The sequence below is a fragment of the Chiloscyllium plagiosum genome, unplaced genomic scaffold (assembly GCF_037043375.1).
Source record: "Chiloscyllium plagiosum isolate Xiang-an unplaced genomic scaffold, Cpla_swu_hap1 HiC_scaffold_1, whole genome shotgun sequence".
NCBI lineage: Eukaryota > Metazoa > Chordata > Chondrichthyes > Orectolobiformes > Hemiscylliidae > Chiloscyllium > Chiloscyllium plagiosum.
This window is the reverse complement of record NW_028270139.1, coordinates 55,626,664-55,654,606: the sequence shown is the minus strand read 5'-3', so window position 1 is coordinate 55,654,606 and position 27,943 is coordinate 55,626,664. Positions and strand designations below refer to the sequence as shown.

Sequence of the window (27,943 nt, the reverse complement as noted above, 5' to 3'; positions counted from 1 at the left end):
GTGCAAGTGACAGCAATTTGTTAAAAGTCAATGTGTCAGTAATCAAACGTAACATGACAGTCTGAAAAAAAAAGGAACTTAAGCAATGTTGCAGCACTAAGGAAGCAGAAAAACAGTGCTCAGACCTCAAAATAGCAGATCAGTGTCTGGTCAAAGGCTACTGGGAGGAGAATTATAATCCATGTCAGGATAAGGTGGACAAGCTGTGGGAGGCTTCGAAGTGAACAAGAGGAAGGTCGGGGTTGGGGAGGGCCTCACATTTATCCACACTTTACTGCCATGCATTTGCCCACTCACTCAGTATGTCCAAATCACACTGTCACATCTCTGCATTCCTCTCACAGCTCAACCCAGATTTGTGTCATTTGCAAATTTTGAGTTATTGTATTTAGTTCCCTCATCTAAATTATTAGCACACATTGTGAACAAGTGGAATCCTAATACCGAACCCTACAGTACCCCACGAATCACTGCTTGCCATTCAGAAAAAGATTCCCTTATTCCCACTGTTTCTTTCTTGCCTGCTAAACAATTTTCTATCCATCTTAATACACTACCCCAATCCCTTGTACTTTAATTTTACACATTAATCTCTTATGTGGGATTTTGTTGAAAGATCTCTAAAAGTCCAAATAAAATACATCCACTACCTTCCCTGATCAACTCTACCAGTTACATCCTTGAAGAATTCCAGTAGATTTGTCAAGCATGATTTCCCTTTTATAAATTCGTGCTTACTGATTCGATCCCTGTTTTCTAAGTACCTTGCTATAAAATCCTTGATAATGGACCATACCTCTCTACCAATGTCAGACTGTGTAATTCCCTGGTTTCTCATGGCTGATACATTTCCTAAATTATACTTTGGGAAGGACCCATGCAGGCATTTCCAGGAGTTGAATCAGACGGCTATCCTCCATAATTTGAAAAGGAGTCGGAGAACAGAAAGTGTTGTTATTTACTTTATCCAGTAGCCTGTTTGCCAGCCTCCACACATCTAAACAGGGAACAAGGGAATAGGCTGCACTTCAAATAGTTGCCATGAGTAGCACTTAGGGAACACCATCCAAGCTTTTTGATAATCTCCAGCAAGAGCCTAACGAGTCCCCTGCCTCGTATTTGGTGTGGGCTACTTAGGAGATGGCCATTCTGGGGTTCCCAAATGCAGAAATGACTTTACAGACATCACCTTAGCTCAGAGGTTGAGGAATCTGTTAGGCCAATACCTCCTGTATATGAGGGCAATGTTTGGAATTATTCACATCTACAACCACTATTAATATGGAAACTGCAGTGTTAAGAAAAATGAACTTTTGTTTCAAAAATAGACAATGGGGCCAGAACAGATGCCTAAGAGAAGGTGTGTGAAGTGAAAAGTTCTATCCTCAAGGCATGGAAACAAGATGTGAGGAATAGAGGGGACAATGGGGTACCCAGAGTAGAAGGGGAATGCTGCAAGTGTGGGAAAAAGAGATGTGTAAATTGTGTACAAAGAGGCACTTCAACTGGGAATGCAGGGCCCCCAAGGGAATTTTTCTCAAAAAATGGGGAAAAGAAAGAAGGCATGCTTGACTTCTGAAAGAAAGAGGACCTAAGAATTCAGAAATATGGATGGGGAAGATCCATACTCAGAGTAGTGCCCAGTCCTCTTGAATATGCAGGACCAAATATCTAAGCTGATGGGGTACTCTTCACATGAGTTTATAACAGATGGATTCCTGCAAGCTTTATTGCTGGAACAGCACAGCAGGTCAGGCAGCATCCAGGGAACAGGAGATTCGACGTTTCGGGCACAGGCCCTTCCTCAGGAATGAGCAGAGAGTGTTCAGCAGGAGAAGATAAAAGGTAGGGAGGAGGGACTTGGAGGAGGGGCGTTGGAAATGTGATAGGTGGAAAGAGGTCAAGATGAGGGTGATAGGTCGGAGTAGGATGGAGGCGGAGAGGTATCCTTGGTGCTGGGGTCTGTTTGGAGGTGGCGGAAGTGACGGCGGATGATGCGCTGTACATGGAGATTGGTGGGGTGGTAGGTGAGGACCAGTGGGGTTCTGTCCTGGTGGCGGTTGGAGGGGCGGGGCTCAAGGGCGGAGGAGCGGGAAGTGGAGGAGATGCAGTGGAGGTCGACCACGTCGGGGGGGGAAATTGCGGTCCTTGAAGAAGGAGGCCATCTGTGTTGTACGTATTTTGAACTGGTCCTCCTGGGAGCAGATGCGGCGGAGACGAAGGAATTGGGAGAATGGGATGGCGTTTTTACAGGGGGCAGGATGGGAGGAGGTGTAGTCCAGATAGCTGTGGGAGTCGGTTGGTTTGTAGTAGATGTCCGTGTTGATTCGATCGCCTGAGATAGAAACAGAAAGGTCTAGGAAGGGGAGGGAGGAGTCCGAGACTGTCCAGGTGAATTTGAGGTCGGGGTGGAAGGTGTTAGTGTAGTGGATGAACTGTTCAACCTCCTCGTGGGAGCACGAGGTAGCGCCGATACAGTCATCAATGTAGCGAAGGAAAAGATGGGGGGTGGGGCCAGTGTAGTTGCGGAAGATGGATTGTTCCACATACCCTACGAAGAGGCAGGCATAGCTGGGGCCCATGCGGGTGCCCATGGCTACTTCTTTTGTTTGGAGAAAGTGGGAGTTTTCAGGGTGAGGACCAGTTCGGTCAGTCGAAGGAGGGTGTCGGTGGAAGGTACTGGGCGACCGAATCAACACGGACATCTACTACAAACCAACCGACTCCCACAGCTACCTGGACTACACCTCCTCCCATCCTGCCCCCTGTAAAAACGCCATCCCATTCTCCCAATTCCTTCGTCTCCGCCGCATCTGCTCCCAGGAGGACCAGTTCAAAATACGTACAACACAGATGGCCTCCTTCTTCAAGGACCGCAATTTCCCCCCCGACGTGGTCGACGGTGCCCTCCACCGCATCTCCTCCACTTCCCGCTCCTCCGCCCTTGAGCCCCGCCCTTCCAACCGCCACCAGGACAGAACCCCACTGGTCCTCACCTACCACCCCACCAATCTCCATGTACAGCGCATCATCCGCCGTCACTTCCGCCACCTCCAAACAGACCCCAGCACCAAGGATACCTCTCCGCCTCCATCCTACTCCGACCTATCACCCTCACCTTGACCTCTTTCCACCTATCACATTTCCAACGCCCCTCCTCCAAGTCCCTCCTCCCTACCTTTTATCTTCTCCTGCTGAACACTCTCTGCTCATTCCTGAGGAAGGGCCTGTGCCCGAAACGTCGAATCTCCTGTTCCCTGGATGCTGCCTGACCTGCTGTGCTGTTCCAGCAATAAAGTTTCAACTTTGATCTCCAGCATCTGCAGACCTCACTTTCTCCTCAAGGATTCCTGCAAGCCCCTAGAGACCTCCAAATACTGACCTTGTTGCACCAATAAACATGAGAGGTGAACTAACATAAATTTCTTCATGATCTATGGGAGTTGTTGTAGAAATTGTACAAACAAGGAGCCTGTAACAATGGGAATAGATACCAGCAAATCATTTGTTGCTGATGCCAGACAAAACAGGAGATGAGGTAATGGTACAGAACTAAATAAGGATAGAAGGGTTTGAGTATTTGTACAGGGGCACATAATGTATTATGGACAACACTAGTCCCACAGTCAATGCATTCAACTGACCAGCCATACCAAATGGCTGCAAATCAACCAAATGAAGGCATCTATGCTAAACCTGAACACAGGAAGAGTGATTGGCTGCACATCCAGAAATGAAGCCAACTCCTCAATAAGCCAGATGATTTGGAACGAGGAGAATCCTCAATTCCACTTGAAAGGAGTACTCAGAAACAGAGGCTGTCTCCATGGTTCTGTGAATCTGGAATCTGTTAGTCTTAAATTTCATGTTGAATTGCAATGGCAAGGCTCATGCTGTGAGACCTTAGCCAGTCTTTTTGTAGGAGTATAAAGTGTCTGCAGATTATGACTGAAACCATGGTCATTCTTGTGGTGGAGTGAATTTGTTCAAAAGGGAGGATGATTCTGCTTGCAAGATCCCTGGAGTAATATTTAGATCTAACAACGCAATGTGTCAGAACAAATAAATTCACATTAATTTGGAAAAGAGGACCATTTGCATCCAGCATGAAGCTGTTGAGCTCAGATTACTAAAATTTGTGAATTCCACTGGACCACTGAAATTGTGACCCATCCTTCAATCTGCACAGAACTCGAGTTAGAGGTCAATTGCCGCCATGTATAATGTCAAGACAAAGCAGTGGATGTAATAACCAAATAAACGGAGGCTGAAACACCCAGATATAGCACAGTGGATAATTTAGGAATCTGGACAGCTAATGTATGTTTGGAAACAAAAACAGAAATTGAAGAAACTCAGTAGGTCTAGCAGTATCTATGGAGAGCAAGCAGGGGTAACATTTCAAATTTAGTAACCCTTCTTCTACTTAACATTTTAATTTTTTCTGATCCAATCAGATTGCAGACACTAGCATAGATGCTTCATATTTAATAATTTTTCTGGTCTTAAGTTTGAAGGATTGTACAAATGCCAAGAATATTTTTTAAAAGGTCAATGAAACGATTTGCATTTGAACGATTTTTGCACAGGCGTTTCTTGGAAACTACATAGTTATAGATTATTGTTGGTCACGGTTGCTCAAACTCACTTCAAAGAAAACACCTGACTGTTTTACACGGCTACTCTATTTGAACAATGTTTGCAAGTTTGGAATGTGTGTTTGGATTTCTTACTTGGGGAAAGCCTATCACAAAACAAGCTGCTTAACTCATTCTGAAACACCTTCAAACTGATTCTTGCAGTCCATCTTCCAGAAAAATAATACTTTAATATTGTATTTCCTGAGCAAGACTCCAGAAACAACATACATGATTTTAACTTAATCACGTGCAAAACAGCAGATTTTCAGACTTAAGAACATTTAATGCTTTGTCCTATTTGCCATCAAGAATAACCACAATTGATTAGATAGATTTTTCTTAATGATTCTCTGCAAAGTGAAGCCCCCTTTACCTGAAATGTTTCTGCATGTTTTTGTAAAAGCAAAACATTGCGGATATTGGAAGTCTGAAAAAACAAGAAAATGTTAGAGAAATTCAGCAGGTCTGGAAGCATCCATGAAGAAAGAAACAGTTATTGTTTCATGTCCAATATGACTCTTCTGCTTCTTTTGAACTCTTAAGAAGAGTCATACTGAACTTAAAACATTGACTCTGTTTCTCTTTCCACATATGCTGCCAGATCTGTTGAGGTTCTGCAGAATTTTCTATGTTTAATGCATGCTTGTGAGAGTTTTAGATTATTTACAGGATTAAACAGTTTTAATTTCATCATACAAATTATGTGTGTTAACCAAATGTTCACCTTCACTACATAGGTTTTGCTTCATAATGAATTGACAATTCTGTGTTTATTTAAGAAACCTAGGAGAAGGACCATTTTTGCTCTACTTCTAATATAGAGAAAACACACAATTACCTGGGGCTTGGGTAAAATATTTTTTAATTTATGTTGTGACCCTGTGGATCGTGGGAGTCGAGGCAGTGCACTCCTCCCATCTCAGTCATAATACACCATAAATAGTGCATTTCAGACATCAAAGAATTAAGAAAAAAAAATTGCAATCATAGAAATCATCCTTGAATACTTAAACTCAATAAAGCTAAAAAATTATTTCACTGAGGAGAAAGTGAGGACTGCAGATGCTGGAGATCAGAGCTGAAAATGTGTTGCTGGAAAAGCGCAGCAGGTCAGGCAGCATCCAAGGAACTGGGGAATCGGCGTTTCGGGCATAAGCCCTTCTTCAGGAAGGGCTTATGCCCGAAACGTCGATTCTCCTGTTCCTTGGATGCTGCCTGACCTGCTGCGCTTTTCCAGCAACACATTTTCAGCGCAAATTATTTCACTGCCCAGGTTTAAACAGAAAGAACATTATGCAACATAAATTAAGTTGATATTGATCATTATGAGCTCCTACTTTGCAATATCAATTTCCCTTATCATAAACATAATTTCTAAGGAGCAAGAGGTTCATCCGCAGAGTAAGACTTCAAGTCAGAATTTTACTTAATAATCAAAATAAAAATGATAACTTTTCTTGAAAGACAACTTTTTGAATAAAATATGTGCTTTTTATTCAAAAACTTCTTATTACATTCATTATCTAAGTGATATAAAGCTCATAAGCACAAACAATCTCTGAAATGCCTCCAGTCCCATTGCATCAATCACATGTTTGAGCATCTCTAATCATTTCCGTGTATCTCTCATCACATGCAACCCCCTTTCAGTTCCCAACCATACTTCCTTCTGTATCCATCCATGGATAATAGTATTTCTTAAGTGTAACTTACAATTGAGTGTTACAGTTAAGCATTTCAGGGAGTTGAGGGGAGAAAAGGAACAGCATGTTCTGTGGCTTTTGCCTCCAGAACTTTATTTTTACTCTGCACAAGAAGCTGCTGCCTAATTGGTGAGTATTGGCTAAGAGACTAAGGTTTATTTTATTCCTGATGTTCAAATTGTGTAACAGCTGGTAGCAAGGTTAATAAAACATATTAAAATACAACCAAAAATAAAAGTTGAATGCAATAATTAATTAGTTTTTTTAGAACACATTAAAGGATGGCAGGTACTTTGTCCAATGCCCAGTTATAGGAAGGATATAATTAAGCTGAAGAGAGTTCAGAAAAGATTTACCAGGTATGGAAGGTTTGAGTAATAAAGAAAGGCGGTATAGGTTGTGACTTTTTTCACTGGAGCGATGGAGGTTGAGAGGTAACCTGATAGAAGTTTATAAAATAATGAGGGGTATAGATAGAGTTGATGTAGTTGTCTTTTCCCTAGGATTGGGGATTTCAAGTCTAGGGGGCATATTTTTAAGGTAAGAGGAGAGAGATTTAAAAAAAAAAGACATGAAGATCAAATTCTTTTTACACAGACGGTGATTCGTGTGTGGAATGAACTTGCTGACAAAGTGGTGGATGTGAGTACAATTACAACATTTCAAACACATTTCAATAAGTACATAAAGATTTGGAGGAATATGGGCCAGGAGCAAGCAGGTGGGACTTTTTTAGTTTGGGATTACGTTTGGCATGAACCGGTTGGACCAGAGGATCTGTTTCCTTTCTATATGACTCCATGACTCTATGATAGGCGATGTGTCATAGTTGAAGTATGTACATCTGCCTGGATAAAAGGGGAAAGCGAGGGCTGCAGATTCTGGAGATCAGAGTGTGGTGCTGGAAAAGCACAGCAGGTCAGGCAGCACCTGAGGAGTAGGAGAATCGACGTTTTGAGCGAAAGCCCTTCATCAGGAAGGGCTTTTTCACGAAACATCGATTCTCCTGCCCCTCAGAAGCTGCCTGACCTGCTGTGCTTTTCCAGCACCACACTCGACTCATGCCTGGATATCAGTTTTGTCCAAACTAAACATGTGTGCAGCAAATCTTTGAAGTTCAAGCAGCTTTGGCTCAGATTTTATGAGCTGGAAGCTGAACCACATTTGCTACAGAGAGATAGTGATCTGGAAAATCTGTACTTGGAGACAGTCATATCTCTTAGAGGTAAAAACAATGACTGCAGATGCTGGAAACCAGATTCTGGATCAGTGGTGCTGGAAGAGCACAGCAATTCAGGCAGCATCCGAGGACAGGCAAAATCGACGTTTCGGGCAAAAGCCCTTCATCAGGAATAAAGGCAGAGAGCCTGAAGCGTGGAGAGATAAGCTAGAGGAGGGTGGGGGTGGGGATAGAGTAGCATAGAGTACAATAGGTCAGTGGGGGAGGAAATGAAGGCGATAGGTCAGGGAGGAGAGGGTGGAGTGGATAGGTGGAAAAGGAGCTGGGCAGGTCGGACAAGTCCGGACAAGTCAAGGGGACAGTGTTGCTGGAGGTTAGAAACTAGGATGAGGTGGGGGGAAGGGGAAATGAGGAAGCTGTTGAAGTCCACATTGATGCCCTGGGGTTGAAGTGTTCCGAGGCGGAAGATGAGGCGTTCTTCTTCCATGCGTCTGGTGGTGAGGGAGCGGCGGTGGAGGAGGCCCAGCACCTCCATATCCTTGGCAGAGTGGGAGGGGGAGTTGAAATGTTGGGCCATGGGGCGGTTTGGTTGATTGGTGCGGGTGTCTTGGAGATGTTCCCTAAAGCGCTCTGCTAGGAGGCGTCCAGTCTCCCCAATGTAGAGGAGACCGCATCGGGAGCAACGGATACAATAGATGATATTAGTGGATGTGCAGGTAAAACTTTGATGGATGTGGAAAGCTCCTTTGGGGCCTTGGATGGAGGTGAGGGAGGAGGTGTGGGCGCAGGTTTTACAGTTCCTGCGGTGGCAGGGGAAAGTGCCAGGATGGGAGGGTGGGTCGTAGGGGGGCGTGGACCTGACCAGGTAGTCAGCGTGACTACCTGGTCAGGTCCACACCCCCCTACGACCCACCCTCCCATCCTGGCACTTTCCCCTGCCACCGCAGGAACTGTAAAACCTGCGCCCACACCTCCTCCCTCACCTCTATCCAAGGCCCCAAAGGAGCTTTCCACATCCATCAAAGTTTTACCTGCACATCCACTAATATCATCTATTGTATCCGTTGCTCCCGATGCGGTCTCCTCTACATTGGGGAGACTGGACGCCTCCTAGCAGAGCGCTTTAGGGAACATCTCCGAGACACCCGCACCAATCAACCACATCGCCCAGTGGCTCAACATTTCAACTCCCCCTCCCACTCTGCCGAGGATATGGAGGTGCTGGGCCTCCTCCACCGCCGCTCTCTCACCACCAGACGCCTGGAGGAAGAACGCCTCATCTTCCGCCTCGGAACACTTCAACCCCAGGGCATCAATGTGGATTTCAACAGTTTCCTCATTTCCCCTTCCCCCACCTCATCCTAGCTTCTAACCTCCAGAAACTCGATCCCCTGACCTGTCCGGACTTGTCCGACCTGCCCAGCTCCTTTTCCACCTATCCACTCCACCCTCTCCTCCCTGACCTATCACCTTCATCTCCTTCCCCACTGACCTATTGTACTCTATGCCACTCTCTCCCCACCCCCACCCTCCTCTAGCTTATCTCTCCACGCTTCAGGCTCTCTGCCTTTATTCCTGATGAAGGGCTTTTGCCCGAAACGTCGATTTTGCCTGTCCTCGGATGCTGCCTGGAAATAAATGCAAGTCTATTTTTGCCATTTCTATAATTGCAACTCTGTGATTTTTAGCCATCTCCATATTTACTGTGACTGAATTCTTGTATTATCTCTCCCTCTTACCTGCCATAATCGCTGTATGTTCTAAATCTGCCTTTCGCTATACTTTTCCTCTCTCTGAACTTCTGTATTACATGTCTTTTTATTGTTCATTCTGGTTACTCTCTCTCACCGTATTTTTCTCCATCTTTTTCTTTCCTGGCTTAACCCAATCTGTTGGCATATCCTTAAACTTTTCAATCTCCCCTCTTTCACCAAAATATGTCATTCAGCCAGTTTGGTTAGTAGAGTCATAGAGCCATACAGCACAGAATCAGACCCTTCCGTCCATAATCCCAAATTGAATTAGTCCCAACTGCCTGCTTTGGTCCATAGCCCTCCAAACATTTCTTGTTCATATACTTATCCAAATGTCTTTTAAACGTTGTAACTGTACCCGCATCCACCACTTCCTCTGGAAGTTCATTCCACAAACAAACCACTCTCTGTGTAAAAGAAATTGCTCCTTATGTCTTTTTTAAATCTTTAAATCCTTAAAAATAGTCCTGGAAAAGATTATGGGAATGGTGAAGCCATTTCTGGTAACAAGATCACTTCTTTCTAGTGGAATCTAAGCCACTCTTGATGATGGATGTTCGAATGCCCATCTCGGCTATACTCTGCGCTCTGCTCACCCTCAGTGCTTCCTCTAAGCAGCATTTCATATGAAAAAGAGATTCACTAGCTTCTGGGCTGGGTGTTTGTGGTAGGTGGTAATTAGTAAGAGATTTCCCTGCCCATTGGTTGATCTGATGCAATAACACATCATGAGGTTTGGAGTCAATATAAGGGACTTCCAATAAAAATCTGCTTCTAGTATATGTACTGATGGTGGGTCAGGACATGCACAGAATGTGATAGTAGTGTATTAAGCATTGTCAATAAGTGTGATTCTGTGAGAATGGCAATGTCTGGCTGTTGCTTGACACATCTGTGGGACAGCTCTACCAATTCTGGCACAAGCTCCAAGATGTTGCTATGATATTAGGTCAGTTAGAATCATTCGTATTGCTAGGGTCTGGAGTCACATGTGGGCCGAAGATGGCACATTTTCATTTCCTAAATGACATTAGTGAAACCAAAGGGTTTTTTAAACCAACAATGGTTTCATGGTCACCATTAGAACAGCAATTAATCCCAGTTTTTTTTTAATTGAATTCAAATTTCACTGTCTGACATGGTGAGATTTAAACTCATGTCCCCAGAGTATTAGCCTGAATCTCTGGATTACTAGCCCAGTGACATTATCACTACTTCACCACATCTCATTAATACAACGCCATAACCTCAGTATAGTTCCATGTCAGGGGGATATTAATATTCCCACTATCAAAGTAAGGTGTGGAAATGTTCTCTGCTGATTGCACAACATTTAGATCCACTCTCAACAGCGCAGATAATGAAACAGTCAGTACACTCATACAGCAAAACTTAAACCGCACTTTGACTTGGCCTGAAAAGTGGCAAGAGAACACCTAAATTATTCCTCCTGTCATTCATCAGCATTAACAGTCAAATTCCACATTACAACCATTCTCACTATCACTATCTTATGATCGCCATTGATCAAACACTTAACCGCACCAATCACATAAATATTGCAGCAGCATAGATAGATTAAACTTATCGTAAATAGTTACAATTTACAATTTCAAGTCCAAACACCCATTTATGTATGATATAAGTAGTAAAAATTTCTAATCTCTCTCAGACTAAAAATTACTTTTTATGCATGTGGAATCTTACTCTTACACTTTTTAATTGTTTTGGGATTTGAAAGACAAGTTACTAAATCTTTGTCTCCTCTTTCCAAAATAAATCTTTTTTCTCTTGTCTATTTCACTTTCTGTGGAGGAGAAAGTGAGGACTGCAGATGCTGGAGATCAGAGCTGAAAATGTGTTGCTGGAAAAGCGCAGCAGGTCAGGCAGCATCCAAGGAACAGGAGAATCGATGTTTCGGGCATAAGCCCTTCTTCAGGAATGAGGAAAGTGTGTCCAGCAGGCTAAGATAAAAGGTAGGGAGGAGGGAATCTGAATGTACTTGCGGAACGTTTCAGAGAACACCTCTGGGACACCCGGACCAACCAACCCAACCACCCCGTGGCTCAACACTTCAACTCCCCCTCCCACTCCACCAAGGACATGCAGGTCCTTGGACTCCTCCATCGCCATACCATCGCAACATGACGGTTGGAGGAACAGCGCCTCATCTTCCGCCTAAGAACCCTCCAACCACAAGGGATGAACTCAGATTTCTCCAGTTTCCTCATTTCCCCTCCCCCCACCTTGTCTCAGTCAAATCCCTCAAACTCAGCACCGCCTTCCTAACCTGCAATCTTCTTCCTGACCTCTCCGCCCCCATCCCACTCCGGCCTATCACCCTCACCTTGACCTCCTTCCACCTATCGCATTTCCAACGCCCCTCCCCCAAGTCCCTCCTCCCTACCTATTATCTTCGCCTGCTGGACACACTTTCCTCATTCCTGAAGAAGGGCTTATGCCCGAAACGTCGATTCTCCTGTTCCTTGGATGCTGCCTGACCTGCTGCGCTTTTCCAGCAACACATTTTCAGCTATTTCACTTTCTGTACCTGGTGTGACATTTAATTCACCATTTTAACTTGTGATAGGGTTAGGGTTGAACCTTTCTGGTTTAGACTGTGAACCACAGTTACTAACAATTGTCATTAAAATGCCACTAACAACTCTTCAATCTGGTTATAGTTGTGCTTCCTGTTCACAAAAAGTCGCAGATGCCCTATAGAGGGTGCTGTGTCATTTGAATCTTTTACAATTTCAGTGCAAAAAGTTCATGAAAAGTGAAAAGGCAAGCATAAACCTAACAAAAGCAAGTGGCAGTAAATTCTGCCTCAATGTTACGGAGTTTCTCCAATCAAGTTTGCTGAATTAGCTTGATTTTATATTGCATTTATTCAATATTGTACTGTTCTATATATCACTTTCCTGTTTCGTCGCAGTCACCTGACATATGTTGCTACATTCAGTTTGTGTCCCTATGCTCTGAAGAAAGGTACTAGCTAATGGAGTCACACTCTAATATACATTGTACACACCATTTAACAGAACATTAAATATGTTTTAATGGGCAGTCACTTAGTAGTGGAGAGCAACAAACAAAAAAGTATACTTGGTCTTGAAAAGGGAACATTTTGATTTAATGAATTCATAGAATAGAATCATAGAACCCTTACAGTATGGAAACAGGCCCTTCAGCCCCGCAAGTCCACAATGACCATCCAAGTATCCCACCCAGACCTAATTACTCTACATTTACCCCTAACTAATGCACCTAACCTACACATCCCTGAACACTACAGGCAATTTAGCATGGTCAATTCACCTAACCTGCACATCTGTGGATTGTGGGAGGAAGCCAGCACAGACACGGGGAAAATGCACAAACTCCATACAGACAGTCAACCGAAGCTGGAATCAAACCTGAGTGCCTGGCATTGTGAAGCAGCAGTGCTAGCCACTGAGCCACCATCCCACCCCAAATGCTGCTTTGAGTTATTCATAAATGGAAATAACCTGGTATGCTATTTATATTATGTGTATAATTTATTGTTATACATTATTTCCAAATCACTCTGTGAAAGCAATTCCAAATAATTTTCTGTCCTGGGTCTATTGCACAATAACAGTGGAACTCAGCATAAGCTTGAAGAAGAGCACTACTTTATCTTTCTGTTCCACATTCAACGCTGGGTTCAATAATTTCAGATTATAAACTCTGCTCCCACACCCCATCCAAATTTTGCTTCGATTTCTTTGTTTGAATTATTTTTTTCCCCTTTGCAGTCAAAAGCACAATTCATCTTGGCACATTATGTTTATTTTCCTACACTTTATCATTCCCTCTACCCATCTCCTACAACCAATTGACATTCCTGGAAAGGATTATAGTTATTGGAGGCTTTGCAAAGATAATGTGCTTCTGGAGGGATGGATGAATATGGGCAGAATGGCCTGCACACTTCTTTCTCCCAATTGCTTCATTTTCCAACTGAGGGCTGAGGGGTTAAGTTTGAGTCTGAGCTTGGGGAATGATATTTACTCTGTTGCAGTCTGGGTTTGGGGAGGTGACGGTTTACTCATTTTATAGTACCAGAAATTAAAATGAACAAAGAATACAAAGTAAAACAGATCTAATTGATTTTTTGTTCTGAATAATAAGCACAATTAAAAGACATGGCATTTGATGCTCTGATTATTCTGCTTTCGGGTGGGAAAATCTAATCAGATTGTTGCTTTTATCTTCTTTTGTTCAGCCAAAGTCACATTAAAAATGTGCCTGATTTTTTTGTCAACAATATTTAAATATGGACAAATAGGCACTAATGTAACCTTGAATTTGTTTAAGCTTTTTTATTTTTTCCACCATTTGGTCAAACATTTATTTTTCAGGAGATTAAAAAGCAGGCAGGTGGTCCTGGGAATGGGACCAGATGGGTTATGCTTTTTGATGATAACACGGTCACTTCCTACAGATTTTACATTCAATGATGAACAAACCTGCCCTTCATTAAGCTTACTCTTAAGACTCTCTATGTGCTTTTGAACTGAAACTTGTGGTGATTAGAAATTTATTTCAACACAGTTCCCTTTTCAGGGAACCAGGACTTCGGTAAAAAGAGCAACCAATTATATATCTCCTTAGACAACCACAATGAAGAAACATTTTCACCCATACAAACTCTGAACCAGGAACTGTAAGATAGCATCGTTAGTTCAATACCAAATTACGTACAGAAAGTAAAAGAAAAAAGGAAGATTCACTTTAAAAAGCAGCAGAAAGAAAATGGTTAACAAGAAACCAATTTAAAAAGTTTATTTGTTTTTTAGTTCCCAACAAAAGTTAAAGTCAGTAAGAATGAGCCACTGCACTTGTAATAGTTAATTTTCAGTGCCAGAGAAGCCTAATGGCAGTTATTAAATCTTATGATGCTTTTAAAAATGTGCCTGTTCTGGATGGACAAACTCCAGTTTTTCTGTTAGGTTTTATGCACACCATAAGTAGCCCATAGCCATGTCCAAGCGCCTTGTGTTTCAAAACAGAATCTCTGGACAAGATACAGTTTCAAGGAAGCTTGAAAGTTCCATACCACAGGGGGTGTAAGGCAGAGGTGAAGCGGCAATGGGGAATTCACTACCAAAATGGGTGAGGGGGATCAAGATGGAGAAGTGATAGAACAAAAGCATGTGTACAGGAGAAGGATGGTGAGAGAGGAAACCCGAAGTGTACAGAAGGCAGGTGGAACAGCATAGGAGAGCATACAAATTGAGCAGTATGGTTACTGGCAGTGACCACCACAGTAAAATCCATAATGGGAGTATAGTGGACCAGACAAGGCATTAAGATGTAGGGTTCGGGAGGCAGTGTTGCCAACTGAAGGTCAGTTCAGTTCGGTGGATGTTCCCATGGGGAAGGGTGATGGATAAAAATGGACTGTCAAGGTAGCGTGAGGTTAAAGGAACATGGGGGTCTGGGAGATGATCTGTCCAGTGCCAACGATGTCCATCGCAAACTACATTCACTTATCACTGAGAGGCATGGTATAAAGACAATGATCTCTCCCTCTATGTCAGCTAAACAAAGGTCATCAACTTCAGGAAGCAGAGTGGAGGACACACTCCTGTCTGTATCAATGATGCTGAAGTAGAGGTAGTCAAATGTTTCAAGTTCCTAGGAGTTAATACCATCAACGATCCATTCTGGTCCATCCATGTCAACACTACAGTCAAGAAAGCACACTAACACCCTGTACTTCCTCAGAAGGCTAAGGAAATTCAACATATTCACGAAGATTCTTACCAATGTTTATAGATGCACTATAGAAAGTATCCTATCTGAATGCATCACAGATTGGTAAGGCAACTACTCTGCCAAAGACCACAAGAAATTACAAAGGGTTGTGAATGCAGCCCAGTCCATCACAAAAACCAGCCTTCCTTCCATTGACTCAATCTATACTTCCTGCTGCCTCAGGAAATGGCATGATGGCTCACTGGTTAACACTGCTGCCTCACAGCGCCAGGACCTCAGGTTCAATTCCAGCCTTAGGCAACTGTCTGGATGTAAAGTTTGCATATTCTCCCCATGTCTGCGTGGGTTTCTTCCAGGTGCTCTGGTTTTCTCCGACGTTCAAAGATGTGCAGGTTAGGTGAATTGGCCATGCTAAATTGTCCAGTGTTCAGCGATGTGTACGTTAGGTGCATTAGTTAGGGGAAATGCAAAGTAATTGGTAGGGGAATGGGTCTGGGCGGTGGGATATTCTTCAGAGGATCAGTGTGGACTTGTTGTGCCAAATGGCCTGTTTCCACACTGTAGGGATTCTATGAATGTAGCTAATACAATGACAGATCATTCCTACCCCAATTATACTCTCCTCCAGGGTAAAAACAATGACTGCTGATGCTGGAAACCAGATTCTGGATCAATGGTGCTGGAAGAGCACAGCAGTTCAGGCAGCATCCGAGGAGCTTCAGCAAAATCGACGTTTCGGGCAAAAGCCCTTCATCAGGAAGGGCTTTTGCCCGAAACGTCGATTTTGCTGAAGCTCCTCGGATGCTGCCTGAACTGCTGTGCTCTTCCAGCACCGTTGATCCTATACTCTCCTCCACCCTCTTCCATCAGGGAGAAGATATAAAAGGGTGGAAACACATATTAACAGCTTAAGAACAGCTTCTTCCCCACTGTTGTCAGATTTATGAATGGATCTCTCATACATTAGAGCTAATCTTTCTTTGCACCTTCTCTGTAGCTGTAACACTATATTCTGCATTCCGTTCTGATGTACTTATGTAAGGTATGATTTGTCTTGTTAGCCACAAGAAATAATATTTTTCACTGCATCTTGAAACATGTGACAACAATAAATCAAACCACTTGCTGTTTTTTACATGTGAGATACAATTGGAAAGTAACACCAAGGGTGAGCAGTGTCAGTGTCAGCTTGATGGGCCAAAGTGTTCGATGCTCGGACACTGAAGAGGCAATACATGAAGCATGTGTTTGCAAACTACAGTTATATTTCATTTGCAATAATTTCTTCCCCCATTTGCAATACATGCAAAACGAATATGCTTAAAATGCTAGTTAATGGCAACTGCCATTGGTGCTTGCAAATCTACCACTGGCATCTCAATGATGTAGATGTAAGCAGCAATGAATTGAAAACAGGTAAATGCTGGCCAAAAGCACTCACTCACTTGTGAAACTTTTAAGGGTGTAAGTATGACAATGAAAACTACTGAATGCAACGAACATTTGAATGACTGATGTGAGTCTGGGATGGGAAATGGCCAAAGCATAATGTCATGCAATATATTAGTCACTCAGCCAGCATCACCAATTTGGATTGCGACCAGAGCCGCAGTAGAGGAGACAATAGGACTGTTCAAGATGCTTGGACTGGTCTTCTGCAGGAAGGTGGCGGCAGCATACCAAGTGGAATGGGTGCAGTCTTCCAAGGAGACAGATAAAGACAATGGGAAAAAAACTCTCATTGTGAGAAAGCTCAGCTGCGTTGGCTGCTGCAAATCAGACAGGACCTGATCGATAGCCAGCTCCTAAAGGAGACTTGGGTGTAACAAGCCATTATGGACAACAGACTTGATACCAACATATGGTTTGCATTATTGGGGTGAACTGCAGCTCTATTTATCTTGAATGTGTTTCATTTTGCTGGTTGTAAATAAAAGCTCTTGTTTGCAATTGTCCAGTCGCTTGTCTGAATGTGATGTTTCTCTACTGGACAATGACATGATGCGGTCTACAGTGGGCATTGGGGACGGAGTAACCGTGTATTCGAGAGGGTGCATAAATGAGATGTAATTAAGGACTGGTAAATTGTGTGGCCTCTTGGTTAAACAGCAACTAGGGTGAGTGTGGTGATTGGAACCAGCTGGATCTTGTGGACTACACGATCCTTGACTAACATTGTTAACTTGGGCCGATCAGGAAAGCCCTGAATGACCAATATAACCAGGCCAGGAAATAAACAAGAGTATCAGATATCCTGTACACTCTGAGAACTGGCTCTGAGGGAGCTGGATCAGTATCAAGGATTCTCCACATGTAAATGAAGGGTGACTGGGTGACAGGATACCAGCTTCTGTGGAGTTATTTCACAAAGAAAACACTATCTGTCCCAATTTAAATATTTCAAAATAATCCCAGCCCCCAGCAGGTTTTTAAGGGTCAGTTTTAAGATTCCCACAATCCTTGGTGTGAAACAACCCTTCCTGACATCATCCCTGAACATCCTAACTTTACTCTTTAAGTTTTCTTCTCTTGGAAAAAAAGAAATATGACCAGGCCAGGTGCCACCGGGCAGTTGAGATCCTCAGTGAACAGCTCTCTACGCAGGAGTCCTCCCCTTTTCTCTCGGGGATCTGGGGTGGAGGGTGCTACACGCAGCGGTCCCCTGCAACCGTAGATTGCGGTGGTTCACAGACTCCCAGCCCAACTGCTTGTTCTGTGGTGCTGTGGAGTCCATAGACCATGTATATATTGGATGTGGGTGCTTGCACTCCCTTTTTGATTTTCTAAAAAACCTGTTCCTCTGTTTTTGATTGCACTTCAGTCCCACGCTCCTGATGTTTGGGCACCCGGAACAGAGGGAGGAGGGAAGGTTTGAGGACCTCCTCGTGGGTCTGCGCCTGGGCCTGGCCAAACTGGCCATAAATAGGTCAGGCAGCGGGCCGTGGAGGGGGTCGTTAGAGCCGACTGCATGCCCCTTTTCCGCGGTTACGTCAGAGCCTAGGTGTCTCTGGAGAAGGAGCACATGGTGTCCACCAACACCCTTGAGCTGTTCAGGGAGAGGTGGGCGCCGCAGGGAGTGGAGTACATTATTTCCCCCTCCAATTCTATTTTGATTTAATCCCTGCCCTCCCCTTCACTGTTTGATCACATAGCATTGCCCTTTGATGTGAAGGGCACTATTTGTCACTGGCCACTTGGGTGTTTCTTTTCTTCCTAGTGGTAGAAACTGAATAAAGATTTGCACACCTCGTGTCTTTCACTGTGTAAAAAAAAAACAAAAAAAGAAATATATAACCAGACCAGGCTGGTCATAAACAAGGCAAAAGTGAGGACTGCAGATGCTGGAGAATAGAGTGATGCTGGAAAAGCACAGCAGGTCAGACTGCATCCAAGGAGCAGGAAAATCAACATTTCAGGCAAAAGCCCTTCATCAGGAAGGAGGCAGGGAGCCTCCAGGGTGGAGAGTTAAGTGGGAGGGGACGTGGGGAGAAGGTAGCAAAGTGTACAATAGGTGGATGGGGGTGGGGATGGAGGTGACAGGTCGGAGAGGAGGGTGGAGCGGATAGGTGGGAAGGAAGACTGGCAGGTAAGACGGGTCATGAGGATGGTGCTGAGCTGGCAGGTTGGAACTGGGGTAAGGTGGAGGGAGGGGAAATGAGGAAACTGGTGAAGTCCACATTGTTGCCCAGGGGTTGAGGTGCTCCACAGCAAAAGATGAGGTGTCTTGCTCCAGACGTTGGGTGGTGAGGGAGTGGCGGTGGAGGACCTGCATGTCCTCGGCAGAGTGGGACGCAGAGTTGAAATGTTGGGCCACTGGGGGATGGGGTTGATTGGTGCGGGTGTCCCGGAGATGTTCTCTAAAGCGCTCTGCAAAAAGGCGTTCAGTCTCCCCAGTGTAAAGGAGACTGCATCGGGAACAACGGATACAATAAATGACATTGGTAGATGTGCAGGTGAAAATTTGATGGCTATGGAGGGCTCGTTTGAGGCCTTGGATAGAGGTGAGCCATCATCTGCTGACACCTCCGCCATCTCCAAACAGACACTACCACCAGGGATATATTTCCCTCCCCATCCCTTTCCGCAGAGACCATTCCCTCCGTGACTAGCTGGTCAGGTCTACGCCCCCCTACAACTCACCCTCTCCTCCTGGAACCTTCCCCTGCCACTGCAGGAATTGCAAAACCTGCGCCCACACCTCCACCACACCCCCCACCCCCCCCCCCTCCCCCCCCACCTCAGTCCAAGGCCCCAAAGGTGCCTTCCACATCCATCAAAGTTTCACCTGCACATCCACCAATGTCATTTATTGTATCCGTTACTCCAGACGCGGTCTCCTTTACATTGGGGAGACTAGACGCCTCCTAGCAGAGCGCTTTAGGGAACATCTCCGGGACACCGCACCAATGAACCCCACCACCCCAATTAACCCCACCACCCCATGGCCAAACATTTCAACTCCCCTCCCCACTCTGCTAGGTCATGCAGGTCCAGGGCCTCCTCCACCACCACTCCTTCACGACCTGACACCTGGAGGAAGAACACCTCATCATCTGCCTCGGAACACTTCAACCCCTGGGCATCAATGTGGACTTCACCAGTTCCTCATTTCCCCTCCCCCCACCTTACCCCAGTTCCAACCTGCCAGCTCAGCACCATCCTCATGACCTATCCTATCTGCCAAACTCCCTTCCCATCTATCTGCTCCACCCTCCTCTCTGGCCTATCACCTTCACTCTCACCTCCATCCACCTATTGTACTCTTAGCTACCTTCTCCCCACCCCACCCCTCCCATTTATCTCTCCACCCCGGAGGCTCCCTGCCTCATTCCTAATGAAGGGCTTTTGCCCGGAACATCGATTTTCCTGCTCCTCGGATGCAGTCTGACCTGCTGTGCTCTTCCAGCACCACTCTAACCTAGACCCTGGTCATGAACAAGTCCCGGCAGCAGGCCAGCGGGGGGGGGTTCGTTATGGCCGATTTCCTGCCCCTCTTCCGTGGGTATCTCAGAGCCCAGGTGTCCACCAACACCCTAGAGATTTTCAGGGAAAGGTGGGCACCGCAGGGAATGGAATGCTTTATTTCCTCCTCCAACTCTTTTGATTATTCCCTACCCTCCCCTTCACCTTTTTCATGTAAGCATTGCTTGGTCTGAGCTTTGCTTGTCACTGGTTCATTGGCCACACAGGTGTCTTTTCTGTTGGTGGAAAATTAATAGAATTATTTTCACTTGGTGTTTTTCCACTGTATCTTGCATCTCCATGCATACAAACATGGGTGCTGAGTAAAATAAGCACTACTGCTGTATGGTAGTAGTGTGGGGGAAGAACAAAAACAAAACCAAGAGATTGGGGAGGTGATGGCCTAGTGGTATTATTGCTGGCCTGTTAATCCAAGACCTAGGGAATGTTCTAGGACTTGGGTTTAATTCCCACTACAGTAGATGGCAGAATTTGAATTCGATAAAGAATCTGGAATTAAGAGTCTAATGATGACCAGGAATTCATTGTTGAATGTCCGAAAAACCCATTTGGTTCACTAGTGTCCTTTAGGAAAGGGAACTGACAACCTTATCTAGTCTGGGCTATGCGTGACTCCAGACCTACAGCAATGTGGTTGACTCTCAATCCTCTGGGCAACAAATATAACCAAGAGATTTAGATCTCTTCAGGGGACTGACTCCAAGCTGGCTGACCACAACCAATGGTACTGTCATACTAGTGAAAGATGACTTGATGACAGAACGCAACCTTTACGCTGCTGTTTCAGTATGTGGGTCCCTGACTGCGCTTTTGTACGTGGATTGAGCCTTCGTATGTACTGTGCCTTTGCGGTGGATCATGTCCTCATCAAAAGACTGGGTCTCCACGTGTGGACCAGCCTTCATGTGTGTACACCATGCCTTCACAAGTCCCCATGTGTAGGCCGACCAATAGCCCTGGGTATAAGGAAAATGTAAAAATGACAGCCCTGTATGTAGGCGTCTAGTCTCCCCAATGTAAAGGAGACCCTAGCGAATCAATGTTTGTCTGTGATATTTCGTACTGATGCTTGAAATGAGATGTGTTTCAATACAGTTCTATGTCAAAGTCTCTGCTCTGCAGTGAATCACCTTAATAGTGACTTTACCATATGTGATGTTTGAGGCACTGTAACCTTATGCGGACTTTGAATTTGCTGCTTAAGCTGAGATGTCTTTCTACAGGATGTTCTTTGTTAACATTGCTGCCTTTCGGTGACTTGTTTACTTGTATAGTGACTGATGTAACATGTTGTGTCTGAACAAAATTTTGAACAAAAGAGAATATAACCAGGGAAAAAAAAATACTGAGGAGATTTAAATCTCCTCAATTCAGGTGACTGGCTCCGAGCTGGCTGGCCACAGCCACTGTACTGTGCACAAGTAAATAAAGGGTGACTTGGTGATGGGATACTGACTCTGAGCAGTTATTTCAGTGAGAATGTGGTTGTACAAGTATGGGTCCCTCAGCCATGCCAGCTACGTGTTGTGAGCATCATGACGGATCTGACTGTAACTTCAAATCCACATTTCCACCTATCCCTGATAACCTTTAAACCTCTTGCTTAATGAGAATCTATCTCTGCCTGAAAAATATTCAAGAACTCTATTTTCACCACCTTTTCAGGAAAAAAGTTTCAAAAACATTTGAGAAAAAAGTTCACCCAATCTCGATTATAATGTGGGTGGCCGCTGATTTTTGAACAATGATTCCCTAGCTCTAGATTCTGCAAAATTAGGAAACAGATATACTCTGTCAAAAGCACCATTGGGATCTTAGGTTTTCAATCAAAAAGACTTACAAGGTTGTTACTGAGACTGGAAGGTTTGAGTTATAAGGAGAAGTTGTATCAGCTGGGGTTTATTTTTACTGAGTGTAGGAGGTTGAGAGATGACCTTATAGAGGTTTATAAAATTGTGAGGGACACAGATAAGGCGAAAAGTAAAGGTCTTTTCCCTAGAGTAGGAAAGTTCAAAACTATAGTGAAAGGAGAAGGATTTAAAAGGGACCAGAGGGGCAATGTTTTCACACAGAAGGTGCTTCACCTGTGGAATGAACTGTCAGAGGAAAGGGTAGATATAGGTATAGTTACAACATTTAAAAAAACATTTGGACAGGTACATGAATAGGAACGTTTAGAGGGAAATAGGACTAAACTTAATAGGCATGGACAAGTTGGACCAAAGGGTCTGTTTCCGTGCTGTATGACTCTAAGTCATCTCATCCCTATCCAAACTTCAATGGAGACAAGCCTATCCAACTATCCCATTCCAGGTATTAGTCAAGTAAACCTTTTCAGAACTGCTTCCAACAAATTTACTTTCTTCCTTAAAATAGGTGATGAATACAAGAAATGTACATTGCTGAAAATGTGGTGGAAAATGTTCTGTATTTTTAAGGCAGAAATAGATAGATAGATTCTTGTTAAGCAAGGGGTAGAGAATTCATCAGGGTAGGCAAGAATGAAGATTTGAAGTTCAATCAGACCAGCCATGACTTTTTTTGAATGACAGAGTAGGCTTAAGGGGATAAATGTCCTATGTCTGCTCCTTCCAAATAGTTTCACCAACGCCCTGAGTAAGTGAAGCATAACCTCCCTACTTTTGTATTCAGTTCCTCTCACAATAAATTTTAACATTCTATTAGCAATCTTACACCATTAGATAATGGAGTTCAATTTTATTCTTGGACAATTTCCCATTTTCCCATTTTAAACTCCATTTGCCAAATCTTCGCCCACTCCCCTAACCCTCTATTCCTTTTTTAACTTTGTGTCCTCTTCATAACTATCTTTGTATCTTTTGTCATCAGCAAATTTAGTAACAACACCATCTAGTCTTTCATCAAACTCACATAAATCGTAATCATTTGAGATCCAAGCACTTATCCATGTGGCACAATATTCATTACATCTTACCAACCTATGGAAGGCCTATCTCTGCCTCTTGTTAGTCAGCCAAACTTCTATCCATGCTCAATACACTACCCCCTGTTCCAAGAGCTTTTATCTTCTGCAATAACATTCAATGTGACATTGCATCGAATGCTTCCAGAAAATTCAAGCACAATGTATGGTAAACAAATAGAGAAAGTGAAGTCACATGGTGGGCAGGGTGTTCTAGCTAGGTGAATAAAGAACTGGTTGAGCAACAGGAGACAGAGTAGTGGTAGTAGTTAAGGGGGTTTCTCGAAATGGAGAAAGGTGGCGAGTGGTGTTCCATAGGGATCAGTGCTGAGGCCATTATTGTTTGTGATATACATAAATGATCTGGAAGAGGGCACTGTTGGTATGATCAGCAAGTTTGCAGATGACACGAAGATTGGTGGAGTAGCTGAAAACATAGGGACTGTCAAAGACTACAGGAGGATATAGATAGACTGCAGAGTTGGTGGAGAAGTGGCAGATGGAGTTCAATCCAGGCAAATGTGAGGTGATGCCTTTTGGGAAATCTTTATACAGTAAACGGAAAAGCCTTGGCAAAAGTTGATGAGCAGTGAGATCTGGAGGTTCAGGTCCATTGTACCCTGAAGGTTGCTGCACAGGTGGATAGAGTGATCAAAAAGGCATATGATATGCTTGCCTTCATCGGACAGGGTATTGAGTATAAGAGCTGGCAGGTCACATGAAAACTGTAAACAGGAAGGATCCAAGATGGCGGCGACCCAGCAAGTCTGAGTCTATAGTGCTCCTCCCAAGACTTGGGCAAAGTGGGCCACCCACCCCCACCACACTCACCAAATCATTTAAAATAGCTGTTTAATTTAATTAGTTGTTTAGTATTAAATTTAAACAATCTAATATTTAGTAAAAATGACTAAAGGGAAGGGAGCCCGCAGCTCTCAGCAAGCAGGAACCCCTCCCCCACCCTCTCCAGCTGCAGCAGAGGCGTCCACAGCCGCCCCGGGGGACTGACCTACGGTGGCGAGCCTCGTGGAAATCATCTCCAAACTGGATGCGAAGATCGACGCTTTCATTGAAGAATCCCGAATTCGATGGGACTCACTCTTGGCCGCGCTGCAAAAGCACGACCGAGACGTTAAAGAAATTGAGCGCCAAGTCGGAGGGGCGGAGCAAAAGGCCGCGACCTCCGAAACTACAGCGCAATCGGCCGTGGATCGGGTCCGGACTCTCGAACAGCGAGTCCGGACCTTAGAGAATCATATTGATGACCTCGATAATCGAGGTAGTTGAAAAAATATTCGTTTGTTGGGCCTTCCCGAATGGGAAGAAGAAGGCCAGCTTATAGCGTTTCTCGAGCAGTGGCTGCCACAGCTTTTAAATCTGGAAGCTGGATCAGGCCAGGTGAGGGTAGAATGGGCCGACCGGGTCGCAATACGCAGGCCCGGCTCGAACCAGTGTCCCCGCCCGGTCCTGTTCCGGCTCCAGAGCTATAGGGAGAGGCAGATACTCCTAGAAGCTCTCTAGAAATCTTGGAAAAGATTCCCAAGCCATGATCTATAAAGGATCCAAGATCATGTTATTCCAGGACTTTTCCCCAGCTCTGGTCCGAAAGAGGAAGGCATTTGATGAGGCGAAGAAGTGTTTAAGGGACTTAAATATTCAATACTCCTTTACGCTTCCCAGCGACGCTACGCTTTAACAATGAAGGATCCGTGTATAACTTCGGATCGCTGGAAAAGGTTAAGGAATTTTTGGACTCTCTAAGATAAATTGTAAGAGATAATGGATGTTGGTTTGCCTTTCCCCCACTCCGGTTTATATCCCCCCTCCTTTTTCTTACCTAACTGTTTAATATTATCTTGGGGGGTGGGGAGAGGGATTTATTTATTTGTTGAAACTTTATTGCTGGAACAGCACAGCAGGTCAGGCAACATCCAGGGAACAGGAGATTCGACGTTTCGGTCACAGGCCCTTCTTCATTCCTGAAGAAGGGCCTGTGCCCGAAACGTCGAATCTCCTGTTCCCTGGATGCTGCCTGACCTGCTGTGCTGTTCCAGCAATAAAGTTTCAACTTTGATCTCCAGCATCTGCAGACCTCACTTTCTCCTCGTTTATTTATTTGTTCTCTATTTAACGATTTTCTCCCCCCCTTGGGGTTTTTTTTTATTATTCTATGTATGTATGTGTGTATGTATATATATACATGTGTGTGTATATATATATGCATGTATGTGTATGTATATATATATATATACACGGCGGGGGGGGTTTAGTTAATGTTGGTGGGGGAAGTGGTTACCTTATTCTATTTTACCTCTGTCTCTAGGAGCGGGGTTGTTTTCCCTTGTTATTTTGTATTATTATATTTAATTATTATTTGTTGAGGTTGTAATTTTATAGTTATGTATGTTTATACTTGGTATTAACATTACCAAATATATCCAGGTGTTGGTGTGGTGGGGGGGGGGGGGGGGGGGGGGGGGGGGAAAGGGTGCTCACTGTTAACTCTAGCTTTGTATTATATCTGAATTCTCCTCATCCTTTTGAGGAGCGCCTGGGTCAAGGGTGGGGCATTGGTTGGGAGAGGATATGATAGACCTTTGGAAAGGAAGTGACACACCCTGGGAACAAGGGGGAAATTCTCCATTTAAATACGTTTTATATATTTTTTATTATTTAGAAATAGTTTTTTATTATACTGTTGTGAGTGTATTAGAGAGCCTTTATTTTTGTGAATTTTATATGCTCTATGCTCGGGATATTCTGGATAGGGTTTACCCTCCCGAGGGGTCTCGGATTTGCCCGGACGATTATGGTTGATCAGTAGGTTAAGTGGTGCACCTGGAATGTCAAGGGGAGTAATAGCTCTCCTACAGGAGACACACCTGTTGGATAAAGAACACTTGAAATTACGACAGGGTGGATTTGATCAGGCCTTTTTTCTTCTTTTAGCTCAAAAAGTAGGGGAGTTGTTATTCTTGTTCGGAAGAATTTCCCTTTCAAAATCCTAAATCAGATAAAAGATGAATCGGGACGATATATTCTGATTAAAGCCCTTATAAATGGAGAGGAATATGGGATTTTAAATTTGTACTGCCCCTTTAAAGTTATAACGGAAGGCTTCTCAAAATTGATGGCTCTTGGTGCCCACCATACAATTATAGGGGGAGACTTTAATTGTATTATGGATCCAGAAATAGATAGGATTCCCAAGAGTACTGCAGGAGTATCTCCGAGATCTAGACAATTGGTGGATCTGAACAAAGAATTAGGATTAGTAGATGTATGGAGATGTCTTCATCCACAGGGCAGAGATTTTTCTTTTTACTCCAATCCACATAAATGTCATACCAGAATTGATATGTTTTTTGCCCGATTTTTTAAAATTCCATATCATCCTGTAAAATAGGTAGTATAGCAATTTCCGACCATGCTGCTGTATATATGGAAACCAAGGCGAGGAACAACGGGACATCCCCTCGGCACTGGCGTATGGACCCCTTCCTAATGAAAGATAGTAAATTTGTAAAGTACTTTACAAAATTTAAAACTTTTTTAGAAATTAATTTAGGTACGGCTAGCAGCCCATCAATGATGCGGGAGACCATCAAAGCTTACATGCGAGGTTTGATCATCTCCTACTCAGCGACCCAGAAAAATATTAAAGGGAGAACAACAGCGTCTGCTCAAAGCTCGCTTAAAAGCAGCTGAAACAGCATCCGCTGATAGATCTTCTATCATCAAATTGCAAAGGATTACGGCCCTTAGGACAGCTCTAAACACTATGCTTACGGCTAAGAGGGAAATATTATTTGCAAAACAAAGGTTATATGAATTTGGCGACAAACCGGGTAGATACTTAGCCTTTCTTGCAAAGAAAAAAAGGCCCCTCAAACTATCACGTCTATCAAGGAAAGTACGGGTATTTTGACTCATGATCATAAAAAGATTAATGCAATCTTTAGAAAATTTTATTCTGATTTATATAAATCGCAGGATTGTGAAGACAGGACTAGGAGGATGCAATCATTTTTTAAAAATTTGACCTTTCCGGGCCTAACTCCGGAACAGGTATCGGTCTTAAATGCTCCCCTAACAGTCCAAGAAATACCTTGACGCAATCAGGCAACTTCAGAGCGGTAAGACACCTGGCCCAGATGGTTTTCAAGCTGAATTCTATAAAGAATTTACAGAAATATTGGCTGGTCCACTTATGGACATGTATATAGTCAGGGCTGTCTCCCGCCTTCGCTGAAAGAGGCAAATATCTCTCTTATCCTTAAAAAAGGAAAAGATCCAGAAGATTGTACGTCATACGACCTATATCCTTGCTAAATGTAGATTTTCAAAATCCTTTCTAAAACGTTAGCATTGAGACTAGAAAGGCTACTGCCACATATCATAAAGGAGGATCAGACGGGGTTTATTAAGGGCCATAGATCATCCAATAATATTAGAAGGGTTTTGAATATGATTCAAGCCTGCCATCAGGGAAAGGTACCAGGAGTAGTGGTTTCATTAGATGCGGAAAAGGCATTCGATAGGGTTGAATGGTCATATTTGTTTTATACATTGGAAAGGTTTGGCGTTGGAAAGGTGTTTACCAAATGGGTCTCAACATTATTTAGTGATCCCAAAGCAGTTGTGGTTACCAATGGATTAGGTTCGGATAGCTTCAGTGTGGGTAGGGGCTGCCGTCAGGGATGTCCTCTCTCGCCATTGTTATTTACGCTAATAATTGAACCACTAGCAGAAGCTATACGGGCTGATCCTAATATAACGGCCCCGAGGATTGGTACAGGTAGACATAAAATTACCCTTTATGCAGATGATGTTCTTCTATTCCTCAGTAATCCTCTGATGTCCGTACCTCGCTTAATCCAAGTTATTAATACATTTAGTGCACTCTCAGGTTATAAAATTAATTTCTCAAAATCGGAGGATATGCCAATGGGTGGCCTTGCTATGATACCCCACTTAATGGACGGATCCCA

At 43.9% G+C, this 27,943-nt stretch overlaps 1 protein-coding gene across 3 annotated transcripts in view; it reads right to left on the bottom strand.

Moving 5' to 3' along the window:
- Positions 1–27,943, bottom strand: part of tbc1d19 (TBC1 domain family, member 19) — a 140,673-nt gene that overhangs the window by 39,814 nt on the left and 72,916 nt on the right. The gene's annotated exons all lie outside the window — the stretch shown is intronic.